Source organism: Dermacentor albipictus, chromosome 10 (assembly GCF_038994185.2).
Source record: "Dermacentor albipictus isolate Rhodes 1998 colony chromosome 10, USDA_Dalb.pri_finalv2, whole genome shotgun sequence".
NCBI lineage: Eukaryota > Metazoa > Arthropoda > Arachnida > Ixodida > Ixodidae > Dermacentor > Dermacentor albipictus.
In genome coordinates, this window is record NC_091830.1 from 96708960 (window position 1) to 96726507 (window position 17548).

Below are 17548 nucleotides of genomic sequence, written 5' to 3' on the forward strand. Positions count from 1 at the left end.
ATTATGGTAATCTAGGAGTGTATTTCTCTTTTTTTCTTTTTCGCGATAGAACGTTGCGCTTACCACGAATAAAAGTAAAGGTCAATTTTACACAGCCAACTGATAATGTGTATAGATACGGGGAGCTGACGTGTGGGCATGTGCACAAAATGTTTGCGTCGGCCTGGAATCGAACCCGGGTCAACTGCTTGGAAGGCAGCTATGCTAACCACTATACCACCGACGCGTGTTTCCGGTTGTTCCAAGCAGTCCTACTTCAGTTGTTAATTGCAACAAGAGTGTCGACACAGCCGGAATAAAATGACGCCCAGTGCATGGAATGCATTTAATGGCCACGTGCAGTGCCTTGGCATTATGGTAATCTAGGAGTGTATTCCTTTTTTTTTCGTTTTCGCGATAGAACGTTGCGCATACCACGAATAAAAGTAAAGGTCAATTTTACACACGCCAACTGATAATGTGTATAGATACGGTGAGCTGACGTGTGGGCATGTGTACAAAATGTTTGCGTCGGCCGGGAATCGAACCCGGGTCAACTGCTTGGAAGGTAGCTATGCTAACCACTATACCACCGACGCGTGTTTCCGGTTGTTCCAAGCAGTCCTACTTCAGTTGTTAATTGCAACAAGAGTGTCGACACAGCCGGAATAAAATGACGCCCAGTGCATGGAATGCATTTAATGGCCACGTGCAGTGCCTTGGCATTATGGTAATCTAGGAGCGTATTTCTTTTTTTATTTTTCACGCTAGAACGTTGCGCTTACCACGAATAAAAGTAAAGGTCAATTTTACACACGCCAACTGATAATGTGTATAGATACGGGAAGCAGACGTGTGGGCATGTGCACAAAATGTTTGCGTCGGCCGGGAATTGGACCCGGGTCAACTGCTTGGAAAGCAGGTATGCTAACCACTATACCACCGACTTTTTTTTTTATTGCCGGTCTTCGACGTTGTACAGAGCACACAATACAGAACATAATTACATAACTACAGACATTTTGAACAAAAGATTAATGCCATCAGTCCCATACGGACTGGCGTTGTCTTATTAAAATTCTCTCAATGCTGTCAGAGGTTCTATCCTCGACAGCCACGCGGGTACACAATCTTCTCTTTTCTTTATTTCAATGAATCTAGACATGCTTTCTTTGAAATACGTATGCGCAGGCCTAGCGTCCGGGTCACAGTAGTACCCAGACATCCTTGCACGCCATAAACTGTGAAGGCCATTCAGCATTATTAAGTCGAAGGGAACCCCATCCTCATTCTTTACCGCCAGATACCTGATTCCATGTGGGTTTAACCGTAACTCTTTCTTCATTGTTCGTTGTAGGACATCCCAAAAAAACACCCCGGCCCAGCAATGCAAGAAGACATGGTTCCACGTTCTTCCATGAATGTCTTCACCGAGAGTGTCCCTGTGTGTAGTTTAAAAAAGAATGTTTTTTCCCCCGTAGGCACCTCCATTTTTTTCACTCGTTTAAGGACATCCTGTCCTGGTCTTCCAGTGTATAGAACTCTGTACAATGGCACTGGAAATACAATGTCGCAAACATCTTTATATAATGCTTTCCTTTTAACTTCACTTAAATAATCAAACGAAAAACGAACAGAAAGAAAGCGCACACTATCCACAACTTCTTTAAGGTAGCCCCGAAGCGTTCCCGGCATACAACCAGTACTAACGATAAGTGCCGGCAAAGCGCCTCTCAACCTTAGCTGGCATACCGTACGCAGAAATGGATCAATCACATCCCAAAAAAACAAAAATCTGTTGATGAGCTGTCGTACAAAAAGATGCGCCAAGCCCAGCCCCCCTTCCTTCACCTGCCTGAACAGATTGGTTCGGCTACACCTTTCCCAGGTAGAGCCCCAGATAAAAACCGCGAACACTCTGTGCAGCTTTTGCACGTTTACTCTTGAACAGTACATCGTTTGCATGACGTACCACAACTTCGTAATAAAAAACATGTTACAAACTGTTACCTTTGCAAAAATTGACAGGTTGATGCCGTTCCACCTTTCTGCTTTTTCTCTAGTTTCTTTCGCTTGGTTCGTCCAGTATTCATCGCTATTTTTGTAACTGTCCATGGGAACACCTACATATCTGGTCGGGGTTCTTATCCAGCTCACATTTGCAAAATTGTCCGGGGCCGAAGACCACTCTCCGTGCCACAAACCAAGCGACTTGCCCCAGTTCACTCTACTGCCCGTCACATCGCAAAAATTTTTCACTACCCTTATCGTTTCCGTCACACTTTGTTTGCTTGTACAACACACTGCGATGTCATCTGCATATGCCTAGAGCTTGACTTCTGTGTCTGCCAAGCTGTAACCGCGTATTTGATCATTTTCAATTATGGCCAAACACCTAATTTCTATGTACATCCCAAACAAAAGAGGACTGAGGGGGCAGCCCTGACGCACAGAACGCATGACGTTAATGGGGGACCCCAATGATTTATTCACAATTAAGCGTGTTGTGCAGTTCTTGTACGCCAGCGCCACTCCCTCAGTGATTATGGAACCAACATTAACTTGATCGAACATGGCAAACAAAATATCATGAGAGACACAATCAAAGGCTTTATCAAGGTCGAGCTGGAGCACTGCGACTCCGCCCGATGTGACATCACAGCACTCGAGCACGCACCGCATCGTGTGAATATTTGACAAAATCGACCTTCCTTTGATACCGCACGTTTGATGACCAGCAACTATTTCCTTTATGACGCTTCGAAGTCTGGCTGCCAAAACCTTCATAAAAATCTTATAATCAATATTGGTTAACGATATGGGCCTGTAAGATGTCACCAGCCTAAGTTTGTCCACTTGATCACTCTTAGGGATGAGTATGGTATGCGCTTTGCCAAAGGAAGGTGGCAAAGCTTTGTTAGCGTACGCATCATTAAACAGGTTTGTTAGCAACGGCGACAGTTCTTTCTTGAAAGCTTTATATAAACAAGCGCCCAGGCCATCAGGTCCAGGCGATTTGCCTTGGTTCAAGCCATCAATCGCCTTTTGAACTTCGCTTTCTGTTATTTTCCCTTCTATTCGTTCTTTCGTGTCGTCACTCAATCGCGGCATGCGACCGAGAAAAACCTTTTTATACTCGTCTACATTCGCTTCTTGAAACGCATAGAGCGACTGATAATACTCTAGAAACGCTTGGCCTATGCTCTTACTGTCTCCAGCAATTGTGCCGTTCCATAGAATCTTATCGACGTGAATCCTTCGACCATGCGCTTTTTCAAGTCCAAGCGCCCTTTTCGTGGGCGTCTCCCCAGCTACTATTGCATTTACTCTTGCGCGCACAATCGCTCCTTCATACCGTTCCTTGTCAAGCTGCTCGATTTTTTCTTTAATGCTTCGCACGTCTTCTTTATACGCCCCAGGCTCTTCGCACTCAAGCACTATCAGCTGCTTAAGTGTCTTTCGTAAGCCCTTTTCTTTCATTTCCTTCTCATACTTTAAGCAGCTCGATATTTCTAAAGCTTTCATTTTTACGTTTTGTTTGAAGCATTCCCATTTCTCTGCTACTGTTTCACTATTTTCCTCACTTGCTTTCCTGACGGCCTCATGCACTGCCTCTACAAATGGCTCGTCTTTTAGTAATAAGGCATTCATTTTCCATAGGTCCCAATTAAAGTCTTCTTTCTTCCTCTCCGTGGCTATATGACATTTCACCAAGCAGTGATCTGTAAACGATACTGGTGTCACAGAATAACTATGGAACTTTGGAATCATGCCTTGCGATACGTATATGCGGTCTAACCGCGCATGACTACTACCTTGAAATCGCGTGTACATGACTTCACGCTCCCCCTCCAGGCACTCACAGACATCGTCCAGTTTATTATCCCTAATTAGCTTTGTCAACACACAACTGCTTTTATCGTGAATACCAGCATTATTGACTCTATCCCGAGCCCTCAAAACACAATGGAAATCCCCCAACAAAGCCATGCACTTATCAGTGCTAACATACTGGAAAGGGTTCGCAAAAAATGAGGCGCGCTCTTCCACAGCATTCGGCGCATATATGCACATGACTCTGAATTCAAGGTCACGAAAACAAAAATCACAAAAAACAATCCTTCCGGATTGACATGAAAATACATTTTTAACAACAAGGCCAGGCAACTTCTTAACAAACAGAACACAACCGGCGGACGTCCCTACTGCGTGGCTCACGACCGCATAAAATCTAGTCGTAAAACGCCGCACCATGCTCCCGGTCTCGTCCTCTCCGTCAACCTTTGTCTCCTGGACAGCTAGAACGTCTAGGTCGTGGTCAGTGGCCAGCCGTAGGACTTGACTTTGCCTACGCCTAGCCGCCAACCCTCTTACGTTTAGTGTGGCAATAGCGAGTGACGGATTAGAAGCCATGCTGAACTAAAGTATAAGGTAGGCCCGGAGCATGGTGCTTACCCTTCACGACCAGCCCTCGGCTAGCCGCCTCCGGGACCGCCGGTCTTCCCGGTGGTGTTCGTCTGCTGCACTTTTTCACCAGGCCTTCTCTCGAGCGGAACATTTGGCTTAGGCTTGAAGACCGACCGCCTCCCTTGAGGCGCCTTCGCCGGCGGCCCGTCACTAGTGCTGGATGCTGCGTTGTTCTTGTCTCCGGCCTCGTCACGGGGGCGCTTGGATGAGGCACCGAGACCAGCGGCCCGGTCCCCTCCGTCAGCGTACTCGCCCTGTTGCATCGCTGACTCGTCGTCGTCCCGTTCAGCTTCACTCGCGCCTGCCTTCGCAGGATCTTTGTCCTTGTCGACACTTGCCGGGCCAGTAACCTGCTCAGCGCCTTGGACGACCTTGGCGTCAGCGACCTCCGGCACCGTCGTGGTACTTGTCTTCGCTGGGGGCACTTGTTCTCCGGCTCCCTTGGCAGCGTCTTCGGTCTCAACTGCATCCATGACGTGTGCTGCCGCCTCTTCACTCGTGACTGGGCTAGTCGCAGTAGCGAAAGTCTTGACGCAGTCGGCGTCGACGTGCCCGAAGCGTCTGCAACGCGAGCATCGCGGAACCTTACAGTCCCGCCTGACGTGCCCCGTGCCTTGGCAGCGTAGGCATTGCATCGGACGACCGGGTACCACCACCAAGGCCAACTCCCCTGCAACGCGTATCTGGTGAGGAATATCTTCCACTTTCAGTCCGCCCTTCAGCTTGAGAAGAACGGTCCTCGTGGTCGAACATTTCTCCTCAACGCCTTGAACACGCCACTTCTCCCGGCTCACCTCAACCACCTTGCCGAAGGCCGCCAACGCAGTCCGCACATCTTCGTCTTCCACGCCGTGTAGCAACCAGTGAAGCCGAAGCTTCACCTGCTGGTCCTGAGGGTCGACGATAAGACATCGCCGCCCCTTAACCTGTATCTCTTTGAAAGCCAACAGTCGCTTTGTTGCAGCAGCATCACCGAGGGTCACTGCCCAGACATGATTCACTTGGTACGCCCCAAGGCACACAACTTCCGGTAGCAGGCCCGTGGGCGTTAGATCATCCCTAAAATCCTCGACCTTATACGGCCTCGCTCGTACGTCACCATGTAGAAACACGGTGTTATTAACAATTCGTCCTTTTGGCAGCTGAGGCAAAATAAACTGGTAGTCGGTTTCTTCGTCGTTGCTAAACCTGTTTCCACGGCCAAAAGTGGCCGCTGTCGCTGCTCCACTGGAGCCCATGATTCCGCTGACCGCGCAGCTCGGCTGCCGGAAGCAGAATGACTCAGCCACGAGTTCGATGCTTGAAAGCGGTACAAAGCAGCTTCTAGTGAACGCGGTGTTGCCTTAAAAACGTGCCGTAGAAAGTTATACTGCGGTGTATATCGGTAATTATGAGCATGTAGCTTACACAAGTCGCATTTACACGAGTAGCGAAGTACGTTTCCGCTAAATTTCTTCTGCGCTTACCGCACACGCAGAGCCATCTTGCGGCAAACACAGAAGACCCCCTCCTGTCAATGTACGGCGCTGCCCCGACAGGTGGCGCACCATGCGCGCATTGGGGCTGTGCGCGGACCGGCCCCGACTCCCTCTCCCCTGACGACGCTTCGCCGTGCTCCCACGCGGGTTGCAGAATCAAGCGCCGTTCCTTTCTTTAGATTACAATCTATCTATCTCTCTGCCCGTGCCGATCAGGACGTTTGCCAGGCGTAGATCGTTTCCGCCTCCGAGACACCGAGTTGTTTGGTTCGTTCCGTTTGCTCAGGCGCACGTTTCGTTGCCGCGCCGAACGCTGCGTTGCTCGACGCTCCCCGTGTGATAGGTGGCCGCAAAGTCCGATGCGGGGCGCCTCGTAAGTGATCCCTGCGCCGTAGCGCATTGTCTTACACTCCTTGGCGGGTCGATGGGAACGCTGTCGCGTTCCACTCTTGAAGGCGAAGCTTAAGCGTCCTCCAATTTTTTTCTTTTTCCCGATAGAACGTCGCGCTCACCACGAGTAAGAGTAAAGGTCAATTTCACGCGCGCCAACTGATAATGTGTATAGATACGGGGTGCTGACGCGTGGGCATGTGCACAACATGTTTGCGTCAGCCGGGAACCGAACCTAGGTCAACTGCTTGGAAGGGAGCTATGCTAACCACTATAACACCGACGCGTGTTTCCGGTTGTTCCAAGCAGTCCTACTTCAGTTGTTAATTGCAACAAGAGTGTCGACACATCCGGAATAAAATGACGCCCAGTGCACGGAATGCATTGAATAGCCAGATGCAGTGCCTTCGCATTACCGTATTCTAGGAGTGTATTTCATTTTTTTTCTTTTTCACGATAGAACGTCGCGCTTACCAAGAATAAAAGTAAAGGTCAATTTCAAACGCGCCAACTGATAATGTGTATAGAAATGGGGTGCTGACGTGTGGGCATGTGCACAAAATGTTTGCGTCGGCCGGGAATCGAACCCGGGTCAACTGCTTGGAAGGCAGCTATGCTAACCACTATTAGCCCCGAGAACGAACACGAGCGGCGCTGCGAGCGCCGCTCGCGCGACGTCAGGGCACGGACTCGCGCCTGTCGTCTGCTACAGTTCGGGCGTTGTCTGGGCGCTTTCTGCGGTGTTTTCGTTTGTTCGCCCTCGTTCTCTCTGCTTGTATACTTATGGTGGTCGTCTCAAATATATTTTTACGACGTCTTCCTTTGCGAACATTTATTCAAAGAGCTAATTTCTTAGACAACAATGCAGCTCTCGACGGCAACGCTACAGTGCCAGCCGAAGCGACGCAGACCAGCCTATTGCGGGTTTTTCATGCGCAGATAGACAATCGCAAAAGCATAGCCTACAGGAATCCAGTTATGATACCATACCTGCCGCGGTGCAACAAGTATGTCACAAAGCTGGCTATATATGACTTCTACAGCAATTACGTTGATTTTATTCCGCTAAAATAGGTTTGCTCACGACGAGTAGTTAATGGTATAATGTCGAATTTTTGCATTTCCTCACAGAAACGCTCGGCAGTAGCACGGGGACTTAACTAATACTGGAGCTTAGATTCTACACGCCTCACTTGCTTCTTTAACTGCCTGTCAACATTAGGCGGTTCTTCACGTGTTTATTTTTTTTTAAGCGGCGGAAATTTGAAGTAAAGTTAATGAAGGCTTACAGCTACTTACAGAGTACAAATAGGAATGTACCAATATATATTTCCTTTTCCGTGTTACACGTTCAACTCACCTCTTTAGGGCGCGTTTGTTAATGATTAATAATGTAAGTTATGTTCCTCTTTTTTTGTCTATATTACCAAGTGTATATCATTTATTTATTTCAATGCCGCAGTGTGTTTTGCATTGTTATTGTGGAAATATTTCACTGTTCTTTGATATATTGTATAACTGCAATGTTTTATGGTCACTATATAAATGTAATTTATATGGCGCTTGATGTATTACCCCATGCAGCCATATTGTACCTAAGGGGGTGAGGTTACCTCAAGCCTCGTCTGTGCGACTTTTTTCCCTCATCCACCTCCACTTAGCACTCCTCTGTACATGTGTGTGTGTAAATGGAAATTAATAAACCAAATCAAACTCACTTGAGAAATTTACTGGTGCTTGCTGCTTGAGGAATATACATGACGAATCTGTTTGGCGAACTGACACAGGCTGCTCGGCCCAATTTTTTTAGTGAAGTATGCCTGCTGGACCGCATAGCTGCAGCCAGAAAGAAGTCGAAGCGTCAATGATTAGTATTATGGGACATATTGAAGATATCGAAATTCCCCCGGTGGAGGGTCAGAAATCAAGTGAAAGTATATGCAAGGCTTGTGGTGCTTTCTTTATGAATGTTTGCGATTGGATTGGAGCAAACTTAATTTGCTTGCAAGGTTCTCTTTTATGTACCGACGAAGCGAATAGTTATCCGTTTGTATAATTGAATAACGCTGGATCGAGACATGGTGAGACAGAAGGTGCTTGAATTTTCCTTTTATATACAGGAAATCTAAGCTGCGGTGTAGTAGCTCGAGAATACTTTAGCCATTCCAGTTGGCGCTGTAAAAAACATGCTTTATGGTTTTAGTTCGAAGTTGTAGTGAACTGATGAGTTTCGCGAACATAGCGTGCCTCGCCATACGGACAGTCGATTGCTACCGTTACGTGATCAGGGGTGTGCCATATTGTCGATAAAGGCTACTCAGGGCCACTATGAAACATTTCATCACTTTCAATTGAGTGGCTCTCGATCATAACAACGAAACTTTTCTCTCAGGTGATTGCTACTATGGTGTTTGTGAATTAACTATGTAAATACTCTGCATGACGCCCCGTCGTGTTAGCAGCCATGAGCAATTCGTTTTTTGGAGGCCTGTTTCAGAGGGGAATGAAAGTAGTAGCAAACTTTTTCATAAGAAATGCGCGCCTAACTATTTTTTTACGCATTAATGAATGGCCATATTTGAATAGAACAACACACCAGAGTAATAGGAATCATGATGAGAGCTTCGCTGGGCAGTGTCTTTCTAAAATCAGATAACATATTGACGCCAATTACCAAAGTTTTCTTCCACGTAAAATGCAATGCCTCTCATAGCTAAATACTAAAGCTATGTTAAATGTTTAGCGAAGCATCATACACAACTTCGCGCGTTGAATTTGCAGATATTCTTTTTTTAGTCAACGTTTACCGATAGACACGGCGCATATATGCATTGCAAAACCTAGCAGACCCCTTTAACGCTACTTAGCTTGCGATATCCAAGCCGCAAAGTTTCTCGACTCACACGCTTTTGAAGAAGAAACTGTGGTTAAGGTATGGCAGCTGAAAGTAGCCGACGTATCCTTCAATACGTACGGCTCGAGCCACCCATACCGCAAGCACACACGAAGGGAACGAGCGCGCGCGGCAGCCGAGCGAGCCGGAGCGAGCGGCGTCCTGGCCGTGACGTCACTCGCGAGAGGGCGCCACTCCTAATTCTCGGGGCTAATACCACCGACGCATGCTTCCGGTTGTTCCAAGCAGTCCTAGTTCAGTTGTTAATTGCAGCAAGAATGTCGACACAGGCCGAATAAAATGACGCCAAGTGCACGGAATGCATTGAAAAGCCAGGTGCATTGCCTTCGCATTAGGATAATCTAGGAGTGTATTTCTTGTTTTCTTTTTCACGATAGAACGCCGCGCACCAGGAATAAAAGTAAAGGTCAATTTCACATGCGCCAACTGATAATGTGTATAGAAATGGGGAGCTGACGTGTGGGCATGTGCACAAAATGTTTGCGTCGGCCGGGAATCGAACCCGGGTCAACTGCTTGGAAGGCAGCTATGCTAACCACTATACCACCGACGCATGTTTCCGGTTGTTCCAAGCAGTCCTACTTCAGTTGTTAATTGCAACAAGAATGTGGACACAAGCCGAATAAAATGACGCCAAGTGCACGGAATGCATTGAAAAGCCAGGTGCATTGCCTTCGCATTACGGTAATCTAGGAGTGTATTTCATGTTTTCTTTTTCACGATAGAATGTCGCTCACCACGAATAAAGTAAAGGTCAATTTCACACGCGCCCTCTGATAATGTGTATAGATACGGGGTGCTGACGTGTGGGCATGTGCACAAAATGTTTGCGTCAGCCGGGAACCGAACCCGGGTCAACTGCTTGGAAGGCAGCTATGCTAACCACTATACCACCAACGCGTGTCTCCGGTTGTTCCAAGCAGTCCTACTTCAGTTGTTAATTGCAACAAGAGTGTCGACACATCCGGAATAAAATGACGCCCAGTGCACGGAATGCATTGAAAAGCCAGGTGCAGTGCCTTCGCATTACCGTAATCTTGGAGTGTATTTCTTTTTTTCTTTTTCACGATAGAACGTCGCGCTTACCAAGAATATAAGTAAAGGTCAATTTCACACGCGCCAACTGATAATGTGTATAGAAATGGGGTGCTGACGTGTGGGCATGTGCAGAAAATGTTCGCGTCAGCCGGGAATCGAACCCGGGTCAACTGCTTGGAAGGCAGCTATGCTAACCACTATACCACCGACTTTTTTTTTTATTTAATGCCGGTCTTTGACATAACACAGAAAATACAAATATTACACACATCTCAGAAATGCAAAAGAGCGGAAAAAAATTACAGTAAAGCCATCCGTCCGTATAGGATCGGCGTTGTCAAATTAAAATTCCTTCATGGCTGTCAGAGCTTCTAGCTTCGACCGCCAATCCGGTGCACATTCTTGCATTTTCTGTACGTCCACAAACCGCGACATACATTCTCTGAAATATATGTGAACCGGCCGTGCGTCGGGATCGCAGTGGTACCCAGCCATTCGAGACCGCCATATACAGTGGAGAGCATTCAACATAATGAAGTCATATGGGACGCCGTCTTCATCCCTAATATGCAGATACCTGATCCCTTGGGGGTTTACAGGTAATTCTTTCTTCAGGGTTCGCTGCAAGACATCCCAAAAGAACACAGCAGCCCAGCAGTGCAAGAACACGTGATCTATGGTTTCGGGCTTCTTGCAGATCAAGCAGCGAGAACCCCACGGAAGGAGACATCCTCGTTCTTCCATAAACGTCTTCACGGACAGGGTTCCAGTGTGGAGCTTAAAAAAAAAGGATTTTACCCCTGGTGGCAGCTGGATGCGTTTCACCCGTTTAAGAACGTCCTGTCCTTGCCCTCCACTGTATATGGCTCTGTATAGCGGCAATGGGAATACAATATCACACACATCTTTATAAAGCGTTTTCCTTTTCACTTGACATAGGTAAGCATTTGAAAACCGAACAGTAAGGAAACGTACACTGTCGGCAACTTCCTTACGATAGCCACGAAGTGTTCCATTCATGCTTGCCGTTGTGACAACATGTGCCGGCAATGTGTTGCTTAATCTGAGCTGACATACGGTGCAAAGAAAAGGATCGCGCACATCGCGGAAAAAGAAAAATCGGTTGACCAGTTGTCGAACAAAAAGATGGGCTAATCCCACACCTCCGTCTTTCACTCTTCTAAACAAATTTGTTCGTCTTCACCTTTCCCATGTTGAACCCCATATGAAAACCGCAAACACTCTGTGCAGCCTTTGCACGTTTAGTGTAGAACAATACAACGCTTGCATAGCATAGTACAACTTGGCAATTAAAAAGATGTTACACACTGTCGCTCTTGCGAAAACAGACAGGTTAGTACCTTTCCATTTGTCTGCTTTTTCTTTCATGTCACTTGCTTGGTTACTCCAATATTCATCACTGCTATTGTAACTGTCTAGGGGAACACCGAGATACCTCATCGGAGTTTTCACCCAGCTCACACTCGCGAAATAGTCCGGTGCGGAAAGCCAGTCCCCGTGCCACAGCCCGAGGGATTTGCTCCAATTTACTCTGCTACCCGTGACTTCGCAGAAATGATTTACTACAGATTACTTCGGTTACGCTTGGTTTATCTGTGCAACACACTGCAATGTCGTCTGCATACGCCAGTAGCTTCACTTCTGTCGCTGCCAATCTAAAACCACGTATTTTGTCATTTTCATTTCTTGCCAGACACATGGCCTCTATATAAATAGCAAACAGAACTGGACTGAGGGGACAGCCTTGGCGCACTGAACGCATAATGTTAATGGGGGCCCCCAGTGACTTATTAACAATTAATCTGGTTGTGCAATTCTTGTACGCCAAGGCCACGCCCTCAGTGATGATGGAACCGACATTAACGTGATCCAAGATGGCAAACAAAATAACATGCGCGACACAATCGAAAGCTTTCTCGAGATCGAGCTGAAGAACTGCAACGCCACCTCCGGTGACGTCACAGCACTCGAGAACACTTCGCATCTTATCCTCCTGAGAACCGGGATGCATTTGGGGGCACAGATTTTTCCCAAACTTTCAGAATAAGTCAGTAGGTGTATGAAGATGAAAAGTGTTAAATATTTTTTTAACAGCCCTGATAGTTTCAGCTCAGCGCGATGTCCAATATATTGGACACTGGGATGCTACCCGGTCTTTTTCACCCAGCGCGCACGTAATGTCATACCACAGATATTTCGCTCAAACTCGTGTGCAAAATATTTTAATAACTCGAAATGCAAAGTAGTGAATAAAGTACAAAAAAGAGCATTCTTCTGCTCAACAAAAATTTTGCTCTTGTGTTCACTTCCTGTGGGCAATTTCAAAACACTTGTTTTTCCTGGGTGATGCCGAAGAAGAGCCGACATTTGGTGAAAAAGATTTGTTTCCATGTCGCAGCCATGTAGTCTGCAACGGGCAGCGTTTGCAGTGTCAGCCAGCATTGAGCAGTGGGTAGTCCTCTTTTTTGGGGGTTCTCGAGGAGACAGTCGAGCCCGCCTTGATGGCGGATGCAACTCGGCTTTGTTCTCACTCTTCGTTTCATCCTGCTTCTTCCCTTGAGCCACGAGAGTCTCAGCAACAGATTGGCGGCACTGCATAGATTTGAGTATTTCTTTCCGCTGTTTCTTTAGGGAGCGTATGTCCCGCGTGTACTGCACCCAGGAGTTGCTGAGGGCAATGTAGAAGAGGTGAAAGATGGCTCTGACTGTCCACTTGTTGACGCGTGCTTCTATCCTGTAGTAACTTATCATTTGGTCTGCCTTGTCAACAACCCCCATGTTGACGTTGTACATGCGCACAATATCTGGTCGAGGGACATCGATATGTTCTGTTCCTTACGAGACCACCTGCGACAGGTGTCTTGCGGGTTCTAGCCATGTATTGAAAAAAGAAAAGTTATCCGCTTAATTCATCAGACACGCGAGGCCGGTCCCCTAAAGAAAAAAAAAGAGACGCGATTTCGTCCACAAGCCGCTAAATGCCAACAGTACTCGCCTGCTGTTCATAACAAGGCCATCTCAAAAGCGCGGTCTAAATAACCGGGCTGAGTCCTAGCGTCCAACATAATGGACACGCGAAATCAAAGGAAGCGTGAATGAAAAGTAAGCGCGCCAAAAATTTAAATTTCGTATTCTGCGCTTATGCTGTTGTATTAACTTTATTATGAAATCAAAGATATGCCCTGAAGCAGGTAGAATACGAGAAACAGTGCTTAATTCTCCGGCAGCTGCCGTAAAATGGCACGCCGCTGAATGCCGCCATTGTGGAACTGTTTCGGCAGGAATTTGAACGATGTATTTTCATCAATGCTGCATAGATGGCGCAAGCAGGTGTCCAATAAGTTGGACAGTGCGGTTTTATGAGGATGAAAGCCTTGTGACAGAAGTACTGTCTTATTTCTTAATGTCCAATATATTGGACAAATCCCCATAGCGGGGTCTCAGGAGGATATGAATGTTAGAAAAAATAGTTCGCCCTCTGATGCCACAAGTTTGATGGTCTCCGACTATTTCTTCGATGACGCCTTGGAGTCTGGTAGCTAAAATCTTCATAAATATCTTGTAATCAACATTTGTTAGTGATATTGGCCTATAGCACGACACTAATTTTAGTTTATCTATTTGATCGCTCTTAGGTATTAGTATGGTGTGCGCTTTTCCAAAGGAAGGGGGCAAACATTTCTGCTGATACGCGTCATTTAATACCTCTGCCAACAATGGAGCCAATTCTCTCTTAAACGCCTTATACCACCCAGCGCAGAGGCCGTCAGGTCCAGGCGACTTACCAAGGTTCAAATCGTCGATTGCCTTTTCTACTTCCCCCTCAGTTATTTTGGCTTCTAATCGTTCTTTGGTATCATCACTTATTCGCGGCATGAGATTAAGAAAATCCGCTTTGAAACCCCCTACATTCGCAGCCTGAAATGCAAAGAGTGACTGGTAGTACTCGAAGAAGGCGCTCCCAATGCTCTCACTGTCTTCAACGACAGTCCCGTTCATCAGAATTTTATCGATGTGGTTTCGCCGTCCGTGCGCCTTCTCAAGACCCAGCGCCCTTTTAGTGGGCGTCTCCCCTGCCGTTGTGCATGTGCTCGCGCACGCGCGATGGCGCCTTGATAACGCTCTTTGTCGAACCGTTCAAGTTTTTCCTCGATGTTTCGCACGTCGTCTTTATATGTACCAGGCTCTCTACACTCAAGCGTTATCAGCTGCTCAAGCAGTCTTCTTAAGCCCTTTTCTTTCGTTTCCTTCTCGAATTTTATGCAACTCGATCTTTCTATGGCTTTAATTTTACCCTTCCGTTTAAAACATTCCCACTTCTCCGTTATTGTTTCCGTTGCATCATCGAATACTTCGTTAACCGCATCCATTACTGCTTTTACAAAGCACTGATCACTTAGTAACAAGTCATTCATTTTCCAGAGATCCCAATTAAAAGCATGTTTCGTTTTCACTATACCTATGTGACATTTCATGAGGCAGTGGTCCGAAAACGACACGGGCACTACACAATAACTGTGGCATATTGGAATCGTGTCCAACGATATGTACATTCGATCCAGTCTTGCATGACTACTGCCTTGAAAACGAGTAAAAGACACCTCACGCCCCCCTTGCAGACAATCGAAAACATCGTGAAGTTCATTTTCACCTATTAGTTTTGATAATACGCTGCAACTTTTGTCCCGCACACCGGCATTATTCACTCGGTCTCTGGCATTCAACACACAGTTAAAATCCCCTAATAGAATAACGCACTTATCACAATGGACATGATTAGAAAGGTTAGAGAAAAACAAGAGACGCTCCTCCACTGAATTCGGAGCGTTCACGCCTATGACGCGGAATTCAACATTACCTATCAAAACATCGCAGAAAACAATCCTTCCAGATTCGCAGGAAAATACACTTTGAATCTGCAGTCCAGGTAGCTTCTTGACGAACAGAATGCAACCACCGGACGTGCCTGCCGCATGGCTAACCACCGCAAAATATCTGTGCGTGAATCGTCGCACCATGCTCCCGGTCTGCTCCTCTCCATCAACCTTAGTCTCTTGGACGGCTAGTACGTCTAGGTTGTGGTCAGTGTTCAACCGTAGGACCTGACTTTGCCTACGACTAGCCGCCAGCCCTCGCACGTTCAATGTTGCAATAATAAGGGACGGTATCTCAGCTATCTTAAGCTAGCGAAAAAGCAGGCCCGGAGCATGGTGCTTACCGTTCACGACTAGCACTCGGCTAGCCGCCTCCGGGACCTCCCGGCTTGTTCGTGTCGTTAGGCGTGACCGTTTTGCTCAAAGGCTTCCTTTCAGGTGGTACATTAGGCTTTGGCTTGTAGCCCATCCGTCTTCCTTGTGGCGTCTTCGTCAGCGGCCCCTCGCTGGTGCTGGTGGCACCACCGTCCCTGTCCTTGGTATCGTCGTGGGGGCGTTTGACTGGGGCACCAGGAGTCCCAGTCCGCTCATCGTCTTTGACTTCCTTGTCCTGCAGCATTGCCGTCGTGTCGTTGTCGGGTGCATCTTCGTTAACGGCCCCCGTAGCAAGGCTCACTGCAGGCAGGACCTGCACCGGTTTGTCCGTATTCTCGTCAGCCTCAGCCACCATGCCTTCAGCACCGGCGGTAGATGACCCTCTGAGTGTCCCTGTCGAAACCGAGTCTCCGGTTCCTTTGGCGGCTTCTTCTGTCTCGACCACGTCCATGACGTGTTCAGCCGCAACGTCCCTCGCTGCTGGTCCTGTCACGGCGGCGTAGGATTTGACGCAGTCAGCGTCACCGTGCCCGAAACGTTTGCACCTGGAACAGCGCGGTACTTTGCACTATCGGCGGACGTGCCCCGTGCCTTGGCAGCGCAGGCACTGCATGGGTCGACCGGGCACGATCACCAAGGCCAACTCTCCGCCGACGCGGACCTGATGAGGAAGGTCCTCAACTTTGACGCCGTTCTTTAGCTTGAGGAGCACCGTCCGGGTGGTTGACGTCTTGTTTCCCATGCCTTCGACTCGCCACCGCTCCCGGCTCCCCTCCTCCACCTTGCCGAAAGCCGCGAACGCTGTCCGGACGTCCTCGTCGGCAACGCCATACAGCAGCCAGTGAAGCCTAAGCTTCACCTGCTGGCCCTGCGGGTCCACGATGACGCGCCGTCGTCCCTTCACTTGCAGGTCCTTTAGGGAAACTAGTCTTTTCGTCGCAGTCGCATCATTCAGGGTCACCGCCCAGACGTGGTTTATCTGGTACGCCCCTATGCATACCACGTCCGGTAAGAGGCCAGTCGGCAGTAGGGCGTCCCTGAAATCTTCGACCTTGTATGGTCTCGCACGCACATCACCGTGCAAAAACACGGTGTTAATTGCAACTCGTCCTTTAGGCAGTTGAGGCAAAATGAACGGATATTCCTTATCATCTTCCGTGATCCTGTTTCCGCGACCAAAAGTGGCCGCTGTCGCTACCCCGGAAGAGGCCATGACCCTACGATCCGAACAGCTCGGTTGCCGGATGCAGAATGACCACTATACCACCGACGCATGCTTCTGGTTGTTCCAAGCAGTCCTATTTCAGTTGTTAATTGCAACAAGAATGTCGACACAGGCCGAATAAAATGACGCCAAGTGCACGGAATGCATTGAAAAGCCAGGTGCATTGCCTTCGCATTACGGCAATCTAGGAGTGTATTTCTTGTTTTCTTTTTCACGATAGAACGCCGCTCACCACGAATAAAAGTAAAGGTCAATTTCACATGCGCCACTGATAATGTGTATAGAAATGGGGAGCTGACGTGTGGGCATGTGCACGAAATGTTTGCGTCGGCCGGGAATCGAACCCGGGTCAACTGCCTGGAAGGCAGCTATGCTAACCACTATACCACCGACGCATGTTTCCGGTTGTTCCAAGCAGGCCTACTTCAGTTGTTGATTGCAACAAGAATGTCGACACAGGCCGAATAAAATGACGCCAAGTGCACGGAATGCATTGAAAAGCCAGGTGCATTGCCTTCGCATTACGGTAATCTAGGAGTGTATTTCTTGTTTTCTTTTTCACAATAGAACGTCGCTTACCACGAATAAAAGTAAAGATCAATTTCACACGCGCCCTCTGATAATGTGTATAGATACGGGGTGCTGACGTGTGGGCATGTGCACAAAATGTTTGCATCAGCCGGGAACCGAACCCGGGTCAACTGCTTGGAAGTCAGCTATGCTAACCACTATACCACCGACGCGTGTTTCCGGTTGTTCCAAGCAGTCCTACTTCAGTTGTTAATTG

The 17548-nt window shown here is 47.8% G+C and overlaps 7 non-coding genes across 7 annotated transcripts; all 7 read right to left on the reverse strand.

Annotated features, from left to right (window-relative positions):
* Positions 1-154: 154 nt before the first annotated feature.
* Positions 155-226, reverse strand: TRNAG-UCC (transfer RNA glycine (anticodon UCC)). The gene has a single exon. It is a non-coding gene; the product is annotated as a tRNA-Gly (tRNA).
* A 280-nt stretch (positions 227-506) lies between these two features.
* TRNAG-UCC (transfer RNA glycine (anticodon UCC)) lies at positions 507-578 on the reverse strand. Its single transcript has one exon. It is a non-coding gene; the product is annotated as a tRNA-Gly (tRNA).
* Positions 579-9709: 9131 nt separating this feature from the next.
* Positions 9710-9781, reverse strand: TRNAG-UCC (transfer RNA glycine (anticodon UCC)). The gene has a single exon. It is a non-coding gene; the product is annotated as a tRNA-Gly (tRNA).
* A 275-nt stretch (positions 9782-10056) lies between these two features.
* Positions 10057-10128, reverse strand: TRNAG-UCC (transfer RNA glycine (anticodon UCC)). The gene has a single exon. It is a non-coding gene; the product is annotated as a tRNA-Gly (tRNA).
* Positions 10129-10406: 278 nt separating this feature from the next.
* On the reverse strand, positions 10407-10478 carry TRNAG-UCC (transfer RNA glycine (anticodon UCC)). Its single transcript has one exon. It is a non-coding gene; the product is annotated as a tRNA-Gly (tRNA).
* Positions 10479-17084: 6606 nt separating this feature from the next.
* TRNAG-UCC (transfer RNA glycine (anticodon UCC)) lies at positions 17085-17156 on the reverse strand. The gene has a single exon. It is a non-coding gene; the product is annotated as a tRNA-Gly (tRNA).
* Positions 17157-17432: 276 nt separating this feature from the next.
* Positions 17433-17504, reverse strand: TRNAG-UCC (transfer RNA glycine (anticodon UCC)). Its single transcript has one exon. It is a non-coding gene; the product is annotated as a tRNA-Gly (tRNA).
* Between the last annotated feature and the right edge of the window lie 44 nt (positions 17505-17548).